This window comes from Fukomys damarensis, unplaced genomic scaffold, assembly GCF_012274545.1.
Source record: "Fukomys damarensis isolate Sample0158 unplaced genomic scaffold, DMR_v1.0_HiC HiC_scaffold_24, whole genome shotgun sequence".
In the NCBI taxonomy this organism is placed as follows: Eukaryota; Metazoa; Chordata; class Mammalia; order Rodentia; family Bathyergidae; genus Fukomys; species Fukomys damarensis.
Genome location: NW_022900936.1, coordinates 5,992,353 through 6,010,277, shown reverse-complemented (window position 1 = coordinate 6,010,277; position 17,925 = coordinate 5,992,353). Strand labels below are relative to the sequence as shown.

Genomic DNA, 17,925 nt, shown 5'->3' with positions numbered 1-17,925 from the left:
CCTGCTTTGGTAAACCCTCCACCCTTGATCTAGAAACTCTGTGGCTCCACCCTACACCCCTGCTACCTGACCTGGCCCTTAGAGGGCGCACCTCCCCATCTCCAGCTCTCTACCCTTCCGGGCGCTGGGTGGGGTCCAGGACGGGCGCTGGGTGGGGTCCAGGACGGGACCTCTGGTGGCTTCCCTCTGGAGGCAGCACCTGAAGGAAGGTGCCAGAGACAGGGGCCCAGCAATGGGGACACAGAGCTTCAGAGACCCTCCCTCACCACCCTAGGACTTGCCAACCACCTGTGTCCCGTCCTGTTCCCTGCTTGGAAGAGCTGGAGATGGAGAAGTAGCTGCTGTGGGTCATGCATTTTCCTCCAGGCCATGAAGGTACAGGAGAGATCTTTCCCAGGTGCCCTGTGACACGGAGGTCCAGACTCCAGGAGGGCAGGACCCTCATTCTCCAGTCTTGGAAGCTTCTCTGGGTTCCATTATCTATCTGTCTGTCTGTCTGTCTGTCTACCTACCTACCTATCTGTTTCTCTCTCTTTCCTTCTTTCTTTTCTTTCTGTTTCTCTTTCCCTCTCTCTTCTTCTCCTTTTTCTCCTTCTACTTTTCCTTCTCCCTCCCTCCCCCTCCTCCCCCTCTTCATGTTGAACCCAGGGCCTTCACAACGAGCTACATCCTCAACCCATTTCAAGCTTTTGAGACAGAGTCTTGCTAAGCCAGGCTGTGCTCAAACTTGAGATCTTCCTGCCTCTGCCTCCCAGAGTGCTGGAATAAACAGCTGTGTTCCAAAATCTTTTGTGGGCACCTCTGAAATGGCCCCCTCTGCTATTACCTCACAGTCCTGCTCCTCCCTCCCGTGTGTCAGCCTCATCCCAAGTGCAGGGAGGGCGAGCGGTGCCTCACCCTGGCTGGGAGGTGGAGGGCAGTGAGGACAGGGGCTGCTGGTCACAGCCAGACCCACCTGGGGGCTGCGGTGGCTGTGTAGGAAGGGGGCATCTTGCTCTGACACTGCCCACAGAACCACACAGCTGGGACTTTCCATAGGCAAACTTGCCTTGTCCACCATCTTCTCTCAACCTTGCTTGGCCCCCCACTGCCTCTGACCCATCTGCTCCAGTCGCAGACCCCTCCGCAATGCTGTCCTTGGGCCTGGGTGCTGCTGTCACCGGATCCCACCCACAGGGCTCCCGGAGAGAGCCACTCCCACCAGGGATGCTGTGCCTTTGAGGCCTGGCTCAGCCAGAGGTCCGTGCAGAGCCGTCTCAGGGCCAGCGCCGTCGTGACAGCCACAGTCCCCTCAGCATGGGTTCTCAGCTCCAGGACGGCCCCACCCCAGGAGCCCAGCTCCTCAGACCTCCGGCTCTGGGTACAGACCGGCACAGCGTCTGCACAACGACTCCACCACCTTCCTGGAAGCTTTGGCCTCACCTATATTCCTCATACATCACCTCCTTGCAGAGGGTTGCTCTGTCCCGTCCAGGGAATGGTGACCATAATAAAGGCATGTCTTGTATGAGCTCAGCTTTCTTTGCCCCATATTTTCAATCTGCAGTTGGTGCCACTTGTGAGTGGAGAAGCCACCGGATAAGCAGGGGTGACTCCACTGTGCTCAGTGCCACCTGTCAGTATGGGAAGAGCTCGAAATCTGGTTTCCAAGAACGGCCACAGTGCCAGGGACCCAGCGGGACCCTGTCCCTCATCTCCGAGGTGGAAAGATTCGGAGAACGAACAAGAAAGCATTTGTTCTGGAGCTCAGGGCAAGGTGGGCGGGAGGACTGCCAGCGTGGTCTGCAGCGGGCAGAGGGTGCTCTGGCCTGGCAGCTGAACCTGGGAGGTGGGAAGGAGAAGCGGGCGAAGGACACAGCACACCCCTGTGGCATCAGCACCTGGGGCCGCCAGTTCGTCCACCGTTCACCTGAGCATACCTGGCTGCTGATGAGCCAGGCATTCACCAATCTGCTGTTTTTATTTACGGTGCCGTTCAGGGGCCTCCGGAGTCTTCACCGCTCCTGGGAAATTCTATTCTTGGCTGGCCCGGTGAGGTGCCCTTCGAGAGCTGTTTCCACGGACTTTCGTTTCTTTTAAATAAAAAAATGCCAACGGTGGTTTCCTGTTCTGTTATTGCCTCCGAAAGCCGGTAGGTGGTGGAGGGAAGGACGGACCAAGACTGCAATCCACATGCCACGTGGATCGCTGGCAGACTAAAGGTGCCCCTGCTTTTGTGTACCCCTGGGTCCTGAGCTATACCCCCAGCCCTTTTATTTTTCTGTTTTATTTTGAGACAGAAGCCTCCTAATTTGCCCAGGCTGGGCCTGAACTTGTGATCCTCCTGCCTCAGTCTCCCACAGTACTGGGATTACAGGTGTGCACCACCACAAAGATTTTCCCTTTTAAACCTTGGTACCCCCACCTGTAAGGTGCGGAGCAGGCCCAAGCACTGGGCCTCAGAGACCCTGGAAGACAGAAACCCGTATCTGCCTGGGAGGCTGCAGAGACAGGGAGGGGGATTTTCTCTTCCTTTAGTTATGCGCATAATTTACAGTCCTCCATGTTCATTACCATTTTTTCACTATTTCTTTACTGAAACACTGAGTGCAGACACACTTTAAAATAGCCTCTTTTAACAAGAAAATGTTTTTCAGTTTTTAAACAAGAAAGCTAAAATTTTACATGGTAAAAAGAAAGACCCTGTCCCCCACTGAAGAAGTCCATGCTTTGGGCCTCCCAAAAGTGTAACCCTCATCATACTGAGTTTCTCGGGGAAGGGAGGAGGGGGCAGAACCGACTTTTATTCTTTTGTGCATAAACTCAGTAGAAATCATGGCGTTGCTTTAATGAAATCCTCACGCATGTGGAGCTAATAATAGTCTGTGAACCCAAAGGGAAAAACCAATTTTGTCCTGAAACATGGCCAAGGTAGACTGAAAACTCTATTGTTAAAGACACTGGCCTTAGCTGGATCGCTCCTCTCTCCCCAACTCCCACTCACCTCTCTCACCTGCCCCCAAATCTAAAAGTTTAACATTATTTCAAGAAGCAAATGCACGATCACAGTTTCACTGATTCTCTTAACGAACACATCCTTGGATGCTGGAAGTCTGTGAGTGCGGACGAAGAGAGAGGACCTCAGTGGAACCCAGGAGCACGGTAAGGAGGGGAGGTATTTCCTTCCTCCTCTCCCTCTTTCCCTTCTTTGTTTTTTACCCTTTCTTCGGCTTTCTCTGTTTCCTTTTTAATTTAGCTTATGGGATCTTCACATCTTTCTGACCTGACTGTAGCTTTACTTGTACAACACACATGAGAGACGCCCGGGTCAAATGCACCGATGACGGTCTGTGCATTGCTGTGGGTCAGGCTGGGTGAGCACAGAATTCGTCTGCTCTTCTGAATTAGTAAAGAAACATCCCTTACACCTACCTGGCAAGTGTGACATCCCCAGTTCAATCCCCGGTACCAAAAGACAAAACAAAATGACCAAACAAAACAGTCAGGAGTGGGATTTCATTTCAAGGCAAACGTCACTCAGAGAAAGAGCAGGTTGGCTTCTGCCGGTCAGGCCATGCCCAAGTGCACTGCCTCTCCATTTCCTACGGCAGGAGTTTCCCTAGCTTGGACCTGAAAAGTGCCCTTCTATGGAAAGCTTGGGTGCAGCCACGTGGCCATGGAGTGGATATAAGTGTGGGACACTCTTCCCACCCCACGTACACCCACCCACACTTTGAAACTCATCACCTCGTTGACTTTGACCTCTGTCTTCCTCATTGCTGTTTCCTCATCGCTGAGACCTAATATTGCACACCCGTAACTTAAAGGAAGAGAGGTCGATGTTTAGCTCACAGTGTGTACAGATTTCAGTCCATGGTGAGCTGGCTCCAAGGCAGGGTGGCCCTGCAGAGTGCTGTGGAGGACAGGAGTGGAGAGAGCCAGGGAGAGAGAGGAGCCCCTCCAGGCCACGCCCCGGTGATCCGCCTCCTCCCACCAGACCCTGCCTCCCAACAGCAGGTCGGCTACAAACCCCTGTAATCCATTCACCTTCTGAGAGCCCGCCTGTGCGTGGATGAGGATTTGGCGGACATGGAAATACAAACCATAACAACCTTGCTGTAAAATCAATGGAGAGTTTAATTACATTATGTGGGTTATGTATTCAATCCAGGATTAAACAGACATTCAAACTAGGATTTCAAATTCGATTCTTAACCATCCTTTAAAAATATGTGCTGAAATAGGAAGAAAAGAGGCAAGGGAAAGGGGAAAGGAAAGGAGGGGATGGAATTAATGTGAGAAAATGAAAAAGTGGAAACAAAGTCTTTGGAGATGGGGTGGAGGGGTTGAAGGGAGGGCAGGGGTATGGGGAGAAAATGAGAACCAAGGTGGATTATGTAAAGGCGCAAATTTCCCAGGATGAATGCCACTTTATTGTATACCTTAAATGCACTGATAAAATTCATTTAAAAAATATGTGCTTGCATTCCCAGACTGGAGGGGGCCGTGCGTGTGAGACCCAGCATCTCTGAAGACAGGGGTACTGCAATGCGGCAGAGTCACCACTCTATCCTGAAATCGATCAACTCCACCTTCAAAGTCTCACCAGTGTGGCTGCAAGTAGCACCTCTGCTTCCTGAAGTGACACACATCCTTGTCATTTAAAGAAATCGATCAAACCACTAGCTTGTTTATTATAATATCTCATGTCCTCTTAGAAGCTGAGGAAAAGAAAAATAGCCCACGAGTGTGCATCTCTCCTCTAATCTCTGCTCCGTAGCTGGAAACCCCGACACAGGACAAGTCAAACAATTCATTTAAGCAAGCTCGGTTTCTGTCACAGCTTATTCTGCACAACTGTGGGGCTCAAAGTTCCTCCCATCTCAGCCTTCTTGAAGGGAAATTTGGAGATGGCTAATGGCCTGAGGACTTGGGTTATGAAGACTTTTAAAGCAACCCAGAAGGGCGGTACCAATGCAGAAATGTCGGAAAGCAGCAACCTGAACTGTGCTCTAATTTTTATAAAACTCAGAGAAGCACAGTTCACCCACCTTGTCCCACTGCAAATGCAAATGTATTCACCTTCCAGCACTGTGCAAATATTGCACCCAAGTGACATCCAGAATAGATGTTTTCACCAGTGCAAGTGACTCAGAGAAGAAAAATTTTGTTCCCGTGTCACAGTGCCCCAGAGACCTCATAGGTGGGCACTGTATTCCTTGCTGAATTTACAGAAATGGCTACAATTTGACTGCATGGAAAATACAGTATGTTTTCATCTTCCCAAGAAAAGTGTGTTGAACGGTTTCAGTGGTTTCCAATAGTTCTGTTGGAATCAGAATGCATCAGGCATTGTAGAAATATTTCAAACACACCAGGGTGAACCTGAAGAGTGCTATTCCAGGAAGGTCTTACGTGAAAAAGGACGGGATGGATGACGCATCTTCTGGCCCTCACTGACCGGGGTGGTCACAGCTGGCAGATGGGTCCAGCATTGTCCAAAAGTGGCTGCCACAGACCATGCCAATCAGGGGGAGGGAGATAATTTGGGACCATGATTTAGCCTTTTGGTGGCATTTTGAACTGCTATCTCCTGGTCAGTGACTGGGCATTCATTCAAAACCCTGCCTGCCTTATCCTTTCAACTCCTCTGTGGTGACACACAGACAGCTTACCCTTCCTTGTACAGCCACGCCAGGTGTCGGCACCTCTGATTCCAGCAAGGCCCTTGTGTGTGTATCCCAAGCCCGGCTCCTTTTTATCTGAAACTTCTCCCCACGCCCCTCCCGCAGTGCTGTCTCAGTTTCCTTCTCAGGTGCTGAGGGCTTCTAGGCCCTCTGCAATATTCCTTCTTTCTTTACCAACTCCCTGACATTCCTCCTGTGTTCCTCACGGAACTGAGCACTCGATCACTTATTTTGTGCAGACTCGGGGTGCCGTGAGGGACAGAGGGAGTGGATCTGTTCTGTGGTTGAACAGGAGGTGCAGGTGACTCATCCAGCTGACCCAAGCCTGAGACCGCCTTGGGAAGGAGCAGGGTGGGCACCCAGGGCTTGGGGCTGTGTTTTCGTTCCGTTCCCCAAGGGATGCCTTATCCCAGCACTGTCCACGGCTCATCTGGAGATTTAAGAGGAAAAGAAGCAACTTGAGCCTATTCCTTGCACACGAGAAAGGAATAAACCAGGACGGCTCTTGCATACTGTGAGGGCTGCAACGGTCCACTGAGGACGGTCACATTTCCTGGGGCGCCTCAATTTGCTTTAGGTCAGCTGAGGGTCACGTCAAAAGGCCCAGTACAGATGAACGATTAAGTAAAAGTGTCAACCTGTTACTCAGTGAACATACTGGGGTCTCTTGGGGATTGGCTGGTGGCTTTAACTGAATTCCCCTATTCCAGACTAGTTTCCTGTGTCACTGGAACCACACACAATGTCAATGTTTCTATCAGTGAAAATACAATCTGGGTTTTACATACTCTGCGGGAGGGCCACTGTGGATCCCTCGGGTGATCATTTATAACCGAGGATGAGACACACTGTGTGATCTGGGAGTCCTTCTGAATAGCCATTATCTGCCCAGGGCCCCACAGAACCCAACAGCTGAGTCTCACAGTGGACTCAGCACTGCTGATTTAAACAACGTGTGCACAGCAAGAATAGAGACGGAGCTGGGCACCTCCGTGGTGTGGGCCCAAGGGACGACTTCCTTGAAAACAAAAAACAACTCACGGAGAGCACGGTATTTCAGCACTCGCGTTCTCTGTCTCTTCCCCTTCCCCGTGTGTAGACTGTTATCATTTCGGGGTCTCGCAAATATTAGCCTCCCTTCTCCTGAACCTCTGAGCCAGCCCACACTTAGAATTTAAGACCGTATTGCACTGGGCCGCGCTGTCAGGGAGGATCCCTCCGAAAGCCGATTTCTATGAACACTGCAGATGCCCGGTTCCCACGGGGCCTCTGTTCATGGTGGTTCACAGCCAGGTTTTATCCCATCACTTCCCTAAGAAAGGCTTCGGTTTCACGATTTGGGCAGAGAAAATGTTTGTGCCTGGCCTATGAGCGTATGTGTACACACACTCCGCGTCTGACTGTGGCGTATGTGAATCTGCGTGAACATGAAACGGATATAAAGCATCACTTTTTATAGTCTATTTTTAGTTGATGCTAATATTTGCATATGTTTGTAAGGCAATGTTGTTTTTGCACACGAGATGGGAATCTTGTTCCCTCTGTGCTCCAGATCACAGAACAGAATGTCTCAACCTCTTCAGGCTGCCTGCCAATCAAAGCGGTTATTTCTCCGTGATCTACAAGCCCATGGACCATGCCAAGGCGTGAGTCTGCACTGTCTCCATGGTGTTCTGACCCCGGCTGCTCCGGCTGGGCGGCTGATACCCAGGGACAGGTGGATCCTTGTATGGACCAAGCCGCCACCCCACACCCACTTCACTAACCACAACCTCACTCTCCTCCGAGACACAGTCACAGCACCCCAGCAGCCCCACCCCTTCTTCACACAGTCCGCCCCGACTCAAACCCTAGCACCGCTCCTTCCTGCCTAACACTGCGCTTTGTTGCACTGTTATTCTTTTGCTAACACTCATTCTCCTGGGCTGAGGCCTCTGAAGGCTGGAACCAGGACATTCTATCCCATTTTCCTCTCTGCCTTCCCTACATACTAGGTGCTTTTTATGGTTTGGGGCTAGAGCGTCCCCTCTAAGCCTCACATGTCCAGAAGTTGGGCTGCTGGAAGGTCACGGGATCCTGAGGGCCCCACATGCATCAGTCCATTAATCCACTGATGAGTCTGTAGCAGAAGGTGGGGCCTGGGCATAAGACCCGTGTCCCTGAGGTGTGGCCCACAGGGGCCCATCTCCTTCCCTGCCTACTCCTTTCTCTCTCTCTTTCCTGGCCATCATGACCCGCACAGCTTTCCACTGCAGGACCCTTCCACTGTGCCTCTTCTGCTGTGGAGCCAGCCAACTAGGGGTCAACACCGTGAGCCAAGTAAACATCTCCTCCTGTAAGTAGTGCGCATTGGGTATTGTGTCCCAGCCAGGAGAAAGTGTGGGAGACAGCATTCATTAAACATTTGTTGACTGACTAAGCCCAGGAACTATAAAGGATACAGGACATAGCTGTCAAAGGCCAACTTCTGGAAATGTGGAGATGGTCAAGAGATGTTTTAAATAAAGTTATATAATGCAAACATTATATAACTGCAATTATCCCTCTCTTGACCGTATAAAGCTTTGCCACGATAAGCCCTCTATTCAATTTTCTTAATATGGCTTTTCTCAAGGGCGCACCATTCTTATTTGTGGACACTGCCTTTTATTTAAAGAATGATAAATAGCACTATTAATCTGAAAAGAACAAAAAAGCTTCTGAATGGATTAACTATAATTCCCACAGACTAAGCTGGTTATTTCTACAGTGAGAGCTACACAGGAGCCTTTGCTTGTGCCCATAATCTCTGCAACTTAGTGCACACGTGCACATTTTATGGGTCGCACCCAAAGCCCTTTCTTTTCCTCTAGGTGCCGGAGCCTGGTGAGATCACACAGTGGCAGATGGCTACTGACCCATCTCCAGTTGTGACTGCACACAGCTTGGAGGCCTGGCCTGTGGGAAGTAGGCTGAGGGAAGCAGCGGTGTGTTTCAGACGCCTCCTTACAGCCCATGTGAGCAAAATCTAAGCTAGGATGCTGAAGCTTTCCGGTGGATCAGAATCCCCAGAGAGCGGATGCAGACGACTCCTCAATCCCGTGTCCCACATGCACTTAGGAACGTGTATTTGGAGCCAGTTCTTGAGGGCTGCTACTCCTGCTGGGTTGCACCACGCTTTAGAAAGTCTGGATCCAAAGTGCTCCGCCAGCGCTGATGCTTCCTTCTACTCGGAGACACACCTGTGGCCACCAGCCAATCCCAAGTGCTCTAAGAACCAGGGTCACTCAATTCAGACTCCTTCCAATGGAGAAAACACATATAATAACAGTTTCTTTATTTGCCTTCCTCTTGTGTCCCCTTTCTTCGTAGGCTACACGGTCAGGAGCCTGCTGATAAAAATTCATGAGGATGAGCATGCATTTGGGAAATTCACTTGAGTCTTCAGGGGTTAGCCGAGGAACAAGGGACCCAGTCCTTCCTTGCCCCTGTGAAAACTGGGCTCTCTGAGAGCAGGAGTCATTTCTTCTAACACCCTGTGGTGGTGTGAAGTTTCCCCTAAAATCCATGTATTAGCTTAATTCCCAATACAACAGTATTGACAGGTGGCGCCCCCCAAGAGGTGACCGGTTAGGACGGCGTGGGTCCTCCTGAATAGGTGAGGGTCCTTAGAGCAGGAGCAGTTGGTTGTGAGAGCCGGCTGTTTGGGAAGCAGGTTTGGTCCCCTCCTTGCTCACGCTGTGTGCTCTCTCGCCCTTCTGCCTTCCACCATGGGGTGAGGCCAGGTGAAGGTTGACTCGAGATGCTGGCGCCAAGCTCTTGGACTTCCTAACCTCCAGTACTGTGAGCCACATAAATGTTCACCAGAAATTACCCACTCTCAGGCGTTCTCTTACAGAAGCAGAGGAAGAAATAAGAGCCACCATATTTTGCATATGCTTATGATCTAAAGCATACGCTGGCCTATGTGTTGGAGGCCCCCACTCTGGGAAGAAGACACGGGTATGGAGAAGCCCCTCTTGATTAATGGTGCAGGGGGCGTGGGTGGCACACAGCCAGGATAAATAGGGTCTGTGAGCGGTGGTCCCTAGAGCCCTATGGATCAGTCACTGATCGCCGAGTTCTCCACCAGCTCAGGGAGAACAAGATGATGAAGTGTTGTTCTGCTTAGTCCTCACCCATTCATTTCAGGGAGGAAGGGTGGTTTCTCGAGTTGTGAAGCGATGGTCCACTGAGAGCCAAGGTTTGGTCCTCCTTTGATGAAAGTGTCACTACCCTCACGGGAAGGTTAGAAGCCAGTTCCGGTGCTGGCAGAGATTTTAAATTACCAACATTTCAACCCCATAGTTTAATTTTCTGAGCTTCTTTCTGGCTCCTAGTGATGGAGCAGGCAGAGCTTCGCAGATGCAGTGGACACAGACCGTAGCATCCCTGCGCATCTCTGAATACGACCACCTCTTTCTCATAACTGAGCCGCAATACGAGTCCTTTTAGCTTTTGCTGCCAGGTCCCCCTTCCATCCTTTATAGCCCAGCAAGACAATTCTAAGCTCTGCCTTCATCTTTAAATATCAAGATGCCCAAGAACAATGAAAAAGCTTTGTAATCCCCCACCCTTGAGTGTTCTCCCGTGGGTCATCCCCCCTTTCTTCTGTGTATATCCCCTCTGGACTAAAATCATAGAAGGCAGCAGAGAAATAAACTCCTCAAAATCAACACTCTCCATTACACAGAGTTTCCATGATAACACATCAGTCACATGCATAGTGAGCTACTTGAAATGGTCAAGAGTTCCTTTAACTCCAGAATAGCTGTCCCCACCCACCCCCTGGAAAGATTAACATGTGTCGGTGATATTCACTATTTTGGGTTGTGCCACACAGGAAGGGACTGTGCTTTAGCACAAGAGCTAGGGGAGTGGGAATAACGTACAGGAGACAGATGCAGTACAGATCACCACCCTGTTTCTTCCGGCATATTCTTTCCTAGCCCCTTCAATACCGCCCCTCGACATTTCTCTTTGCAGGGTTGTGAGTTTTGCATGAAACCTGTCCCTTACTTCTAGTAGAAAGCTATGGGTCTCAGTTCCCAAGGGTACCTGGGCTGTTTGAGGAAGGCAGAGGTTCTCAAAGACTGTTTTACAAATTATACAGTCTATTTTCAGGAGAACACAGACTGTTGTTGGACTAATTAAACTTCAACTTACAGCAGGAGTCTAACCTATAGATATTTACGTTATCCAAAACACAATGCAAACTGCTAGTCAACAGCACATAATTCTTCAGCACTCTGAGACACAGTGTTGGTGCAACTGTTGGGATTGGAAAGTTGCTTCTAAGCGTGGGTTGTGCAATTCACTCCTCTTTGTGTCTACTTTAACAATTCAACAAACAAAAGTCAAACAACATGGGATTGCATCTCTTTTGTTAAGCATTATCTGTACTCACTCCAAGAGTCAAAAGATCCCAATTAATTTATTAAATAAATATACCACTGAAGTCCGACTCAAGGACACAACAAATACTGTTTCCATCAGGCATCTTTTCACTTTTGGGACAAATAATTGCCCTGCCTCACTCTATTCATGACCCATATCAGCTGTGTTTCCTTGATGATAGCTCAAGACTCCAGTGTGCCCGCACTACCGGTTTTCCTTTGCCTGGGCACAGAGTTAAAGTAAATTTCCAGCTAGGTGTGGCCACAGAAGATGGGTAGAAGTGACAACCATTACTTTCAGGCTTGGCTCATTAAAATCTCCTACATAACACCTACTCCCCCTCTTTCCTCCTGCTAGCTGCATACCAACAACACTCAGGAGATCTTGGGAGCCAGGTACCGCAAGGACAAAGCATCAGTCTCAGGGTTTATATAGAATTGGCCAATTAGATTTACGAGAATCAGAAAAATCTCCCATTTTGCTAGATTGTTGAGATTTAGGGTTTTTTTTTTGTTGTTGTTGTAATAGCTATCTAATAACAACAAGCCCCTGTATCAGTGGGGGCTAGTTTCCAGACTCCCAGGGGATGTTGAATCACAGAGAGTACAAAATCCCACGTGTGCTACCGTGCTTCAGATCTACAGTGTTCTGTAAAAGGTTCATGTGTCAGAGATGGGACTTTCGGAAGGTGACTGGATCGTGGGCGTTACACTCATCAGTGCATTAATCGACTGGTGAGTCCAGAGCTACAAGTGCCGGCGGAAGGTGGATCAGAAGAGGCGGCTCACTGGGGGTGTGGCTTCCCTGGCTCCTCCCTTCTCTCTGCTCTCTGGCTGCCATGATGAGATCAGATTCTCATCTACCAAGCCTCGCTGCTCTGTCATTTCCGCTTTGGAGCCAGCCCACCATGGACTGAAGCTGTGAGCCTCACTAAAGCACAACACACACACACACACACACACACACACACACACACACACTCTGTTTTACCCCTGTACATACAATCCTACGATAAAATTTAATTTACAAACTAGGCACAGTAAAACAGTAGCAACAACAATAATAAAATAGAACATTTATAACAATATAATATAATAAAGCCACGTTTACATGGTCTTTTCCTCTCAAGAGTCGAGAAAGACGTTAAGTTTTTAGACGGAGACTGACTATAGATAACCAGCTATGAGCCGGTGACCATGGCAGCACAGGACACAGGACTTCAATGCCACACTCTAACAAGCAACAATGTCCATCAACTACGGTTCTGGGTGTTGCTAAGAGCCTTGCACTGCCACATTAATCCTCATATCATCTCTGCAGTGATGTTTGTATTACTGTATTTTATAGATTGGGAAACCACAGCATGAGGTTGGTCAAGGCCACACAAGTAGTGTAGCAAATTATAACTATCCCCAATTATTTACTCCCTGCTCTGTAAGAAGGTTCTGTGACTCGACCTATGGCTCTGTAACCGGCAGTGCCTCACCGTGGCAGCAATGACATCTCTGTTCCACTGACCAGTGGCACAGGTGTGGCTGTGGTGTGACTTATTTCATTCAGTGGAACAGGTGACTCGTGTCACATCGGGACAGGAGTGGTCCAGATCAGACTGGGTTCTTGCAGGAAGCAGACACTAGAAACAGAGCCTCAGCTGGCCAGCAAAGTTAGATCATTTGAGGGAATGGTAAATATTTCTTTTATTAGCCATTGAGATGTTGGGGTTGCTGGTACTGCAACCGAACCTAGCAAAAGTTTATTGATACACTCAGATATTGACACAAATGCGGGCAGTGGGGCCCTAGACCCTGTGTTCTCAATCACAGAGCAACCCCTTCTGCCGTGCATATTTTTCATTTGTACATGGATTCCTGATGGGTGATATGAAGGAAATTTAAAGCATCGTTTAAACAGTCAGTTCGTATCTTGGATAGGAAAAAATGGGCGCCTATAAGTTTAAAGCGCAAACTAACCCAACACCAAAATTGAAACTTCATGTGCGGATTTATTTTTCAGGGTGCACGTAATACATTCAGGTTGTCTCATGTAACAGTTGTTGGCAAGTACAGGTGCAGTTGCTGGTTCCTTTCTCTGTGATTTCAGACTGGAAGCCGCCATCTCTGGGGCTGGGAATTAGATTCATTTGGAATGTGAGCCCAAATCTCTCCACTAACAGAGCCACCTGGTTCTAAGCAAAGTCATGGAGACATGCGAAGCAGGAAACAGAAGGGGACATCTACAGAGACATGAATCACATAACCATTTGATTAAAATTTAGGATAAGTGTCACATACTGCGATTAGGAAAATAGCTAGATGGTCTTTACATTCTAGACCAATAGAGATTTGAATGGCCATTTGAACATTTGGCCATTGAAAATCTGAATGCTCCAAATCATTCTCTGAGGTTTTGTTTAAGTAACTATTTAAAAGTATAAACGAGCAAACAAACAAACACTACTGATTAAGGTATGGCTACAGCTACAGATTAAGATCAAAGCTACAGCTTAGGGATGATAGCATTTTTCAAAGACGAGACTGTCCTTTGTTTGAGGCAAAAATTTTCTATTAACTAAGGCTATTAACATGATGTTAAGTATATGTATAGTCTACTCCATAGTTAGAGGAAATTTAGAATACCATTAGAGTATTAACTGCAATAACGATGCTCCCTTCCCTGGATCAGGTCTTAATTATTTCTAGAAGTAATAATTTGTAATTATTTAAAATAGATTTGTATCCCAAGTGGCTGCATGCTGTTTTTCTATATCTCCAAACACTTCAACTGTAACCAAAAAGGGGTCTCTGACACAACACAAGTGTTTAGATAATTTTAAAATTTAACCACTAATTCTGCTTTTATCGTTATTGCTGAATTTAACAATCTCATAAAGCTCTGGAGTGAATCAATCCTTTTTTGCCACTTAAGGGGCAATGAGTATAAAGAAGCAAGGGATGTCATTTCAATAAGGTACAAGTCCAAATCCTTTCAATTCAAGCAACCCAATTCCATCCAGCTCCAAGTTGAATACAATGAGTTAAACATGTAGCTAAACAAGCAGTATCATTTCAGAAATGATAAAAAGTAACTAAACAGACTTTTCTCCAAGATCCCTTCCTTCCTTCTTCCGACTGTCTCTGGCCTCTTTTCTTCCAGGTCTACTTGTTATCTGTACATCACCTGGTTGATAAGGAGCTAGCTAAGGGAGAAGAGTTCTACCTCGCCTGACTGCTTTTCAGTGAAGAGACTCTATTTTGTTTCCCCGCGGATTCACACAGACATCACACCCTTGACGGCAGAAACATTTTCTACCTGTGAAAACCGCTGAATATGTGTAAGATTTCCCAAAGGTATATTCACTTATTTTTATTTGCCAGTGACTTTTTTGTTGCCAGTTGCATAGCTATTTTCACGGTTTGCAAAAATTCTATAGAGATATTTTATCAAAGGACAGAGGGGGTTATGACAGTGAATGAAAGTATTTTCCCATCTTGAAGGACACTATGTTAGTCCCATATATTAAATAAAGACTTCAGTTGCACACACAAATTTAGTATCTACTGATGTTTCAGGCATATCGAAGTGAGGCAACAAAAGAAGTTTTTTGAAAGTTGCAGAATGGAATCAAGCACATAGGGGTGAATTTTACTGTGTCACTCACTCTGACCCATCTGTTTGAATGGGCAAGCCAAATTATTTTGGAGTGTGCTATTGACTGCCTAGGGACATAGTGACACTTCGTTGACTAAGTAGGCACCAAGGAAGAAAGCAAGTCATGGTTTGGTAAATGAGCAGTGAGATCCGCAGCACGGAACCTACCAGAACTGAAAGTTACTGATGGAGCAATTTTCTTAAATTTACTTCCATAAAGACGGAGCACATCAGAGAGACTGAGCAATTTCTTGTACTTGGTTTATTTACATTCCTCTCCCTTTCTAATTTCACGAAAGGCATTCAACTTTAGAATTCACGCCTGCATGCCTTTACTTACCTAACGGCCTCTGTGCTGGTGTGGCTTTTACCTTCACAGTGAGTCTTGACTTCTCTTCCCCTGACTGTGTCAGATGGAACTGCGCCAAGGTACAGCTGCTTGTTCGAGTCCTAGCAATACTCTCTATGCATCACTTCTTCTATTTTAGGTAGCAGCTCTCTGGTAAACACCCATCCAGAAACAGTTCAAGAAACAGTATGCCGTCTCATCTTTCCCCCCAGGTGTGAGATAAACTCACTACTCTGCTTTCCCTCACTACTGATCATAAAAAGAAAACCATATCCTGAGTATTCTGCACACCATCTTTAGAAACAAACAAACAAAAAAAGATGCCTGCAGTTGGAAAACACAGCAAAGAAAACTAGGGTATATTTTGTTTACCCTTATCAAAAACATGCCAGAATCAACTCAAGCTCTTATGCACAAGAAAAGTAACTAAACCTTTTCTCCTCAAAAGAGAAAAGCAGCCGGAGACACTGTACAAGTTTTATCAGTATTTCCAAACAGTCGCCAAACCTTGACTGCAATTTAACTGCCCCTCGTTATACCTGGGTGCCACTCTTAAACCACTCCAAAGGCGGCCGCCACTGTTCCCGATTCTCCACTGAGATCAGTGGCCCCGCCATCAAAGGTGAACAACGCTTCTGCTAAGGTGAAAGCGGAATGAGTCCCAGGACTTCCCTGTACAAAGGAACCAAGCCCTGCAGCTCTGCACAGCTTCTTTCTCGTTTGCATGGAGAGAAACGGCTCCTCTCGGAGTTGCCTGTTCAACCTTGGAAGTATAGCCACCAGGCTCCCGCGCCGGCGCGCAGCTCGGACCCCTGGCTCGCCTCTCTTTTACACCCTCCCCTCTTCCCAGAGCTCACCAACTCTGCGGAGAAGCCCGCAAGTCTGGACCAGAGGGCCCTGAGACAGGGCTTGCTCAGCCGGCGTCTCACTGACCGCAGTGCTGCCACCGCACTTTTCTGCGTTTATGCCCAGTGGAAGTTAAAGACGGGGGACCACCGCTCACCGTACGTGTGTGCGTGTGTGTTCTTTTTCCCCGGTATCGATGCTTGTTCTAATGCACCGCCATGAACGAAACGGATGATTAGCAGGCTCCGGAGCGTCACGTAAATCCATCCGCAATTCTGGATAATCGGATATCAGCTCGGCCACGGCAAGGATTAGTTAGGTTCTAGAAAGTGAGGGGGAATCCTCCGTCCTGCTCCCCGGGGCTGCAGCTCCAGCAGGCGGACCGGCGCCTCGCGCTGGCCACGGTGCTGAAACCGCGCCATTTCGGCGGCCGCAGGGAAACTTTGGCCAATGCACTGGGCGAGCTGGCCTGCTTTAGGCGCCCTTTCGCGAAGAGCCGACCGGGAGCTGGGGACAGCTGATATTCGGGGACCCCCCCGCAAAAGGCACGCAGCCGGATTATTGCTGTGCCCAGAGACAGGAAAGTTTTGTCCAGCATTTTTTCCCCCTCTCTGTTATTGGAGCTGCCGTCTCCCCTCCCACCTGGGTCGCCATGGAGACTCGGCTCTTTCTCCAGGCAAAATGGGCGAAGCTCAGCTCGGCTCTGATAGAGTCTGTACACAGCAAGTCGCCTTTCTCTCTGAGCGGTTCCTGGGCACCCCTTCTCCGATTTGCGGCAAGAGCAAGGCAGGCAGGGAACAGCGCCGGCAGGGCTGATGGGCCGCACGGCTCCCCAGGACACACAGTCCAGAGCCACTTGAAACAGAAACTGAACGAACTCCCAGACGCTGCACGTCCTCTCACCCCCTTCCATTTTGGGGGGTGGAGGCGGGATTCTTCGGAAAATTCTGGTATTTTGCCTCTTCACTAGCCTCACACCGCTTCTGTTAAGATGTGTATCCCCCACGAGTCCCTCTCAAGCCCACCGCAGGAGATATACCTGTGGATCGACCGGGCTTTTATTGGGCTTGGGGGATACTAATGCTATATCAGCTAAAAACTAATCCAAGTTCGATGTCTTTGATGCAAATGAAAATGCACCCGAGAGGAATCTAAGTCAGCAGATTCGCCCCCCTCCCAAGCAATACAATCTGATTTTGTCAGCAGGGTGTTTTTCTTTCCGATCACAAAATAATCCCGTTCACTTCTCGGGAGGGCTTTCCCAGTCCCCGTTTGGCCATCGTATCCGGTCACATCTCTGGTGGAGAGCAGTTCGGAGGACTTTCCCCCTTTCTCACCGGCTCATTTCTCACTTTTCCTGCTTTCCTGCCTCCCCTCTGCTCTCTCCTCTCCTCTTTGGGCAAAGGCAGAAGCAGGCTCCAGTCGAGTTGCGAGTTTCCAGCTGCTAATGAAAACCCAACGGAACAGATTTCCCTTCCGTTATGTAACCGGCGTCTCATCTCCCTCGCCTCTGGGTGGACTGGGGCAGCGCGCTACCCTCGGAGCAGGCAGGGATCTCGGGGCCGGGGACCCACGGGCACCCCACGCCTCACCTTCCGCAACTCCGCGCGCGGCTCTTACCTGGCTTGGGCGAGTTTCCAGCTGCTAATGAAAACCCAACGGAACAGATTTCCCTTCCGTTATGTAACCGGCGTCTCATCTCCCTCGCCTCTGGGTGGACTGGGGCAGCGCGCTACCCTCGGAGCAGGCAGGGATCTCGGGGCCGGGGACCCACGGGCACCCCACGCCTCACCTTCCGCAACTCCGCGCGCGGCTCTTACCTGGCTTGGACAGGGTGGGCTCACTCCATCATGGTCTTCCCTCCCGGACCGGAGCGGGATTTACGAATGCACGGCCCGGCACGATGGATGGCGAGGGGAGAAGCAGAAGGGACGGAAAGGGACGCTGGAAGCAGATGGTCACATCTCACGGCGGCCCCGGAGGCTGTTAGGAGACCCCATT

At 49.0% G+C, this 17,925-nt stretch overlaps 1 protein-coding gene across 9 annotated transcripts in view; it reads right to left on the bottom strand.

Moving 5' to 3' along the window:
- Kcnj6 (potassium inwardly rectifying channel subfamily J member 6) overlaps positions 1 to 17,919 on the bottom strand; it is a 232,191-nt gene extending 214,272 nt beyond the window's left edge. For all 9 annotated transcript variants that reach the window (XR_004514228.1, XR_004514229.1, XR_782626.2 and 6 more), the window contains exon 1: positions 17,745 to 17,919. The gene's annotated coding sequence lies outside the window, so the exon portion shown is untranslated. The remainder of the gene's footprint in view (positions 1 to 17,744) is intronic.
- Between the last annotated feature and the right edge of the window lie 6 nt (positions 17,920 to 17,925).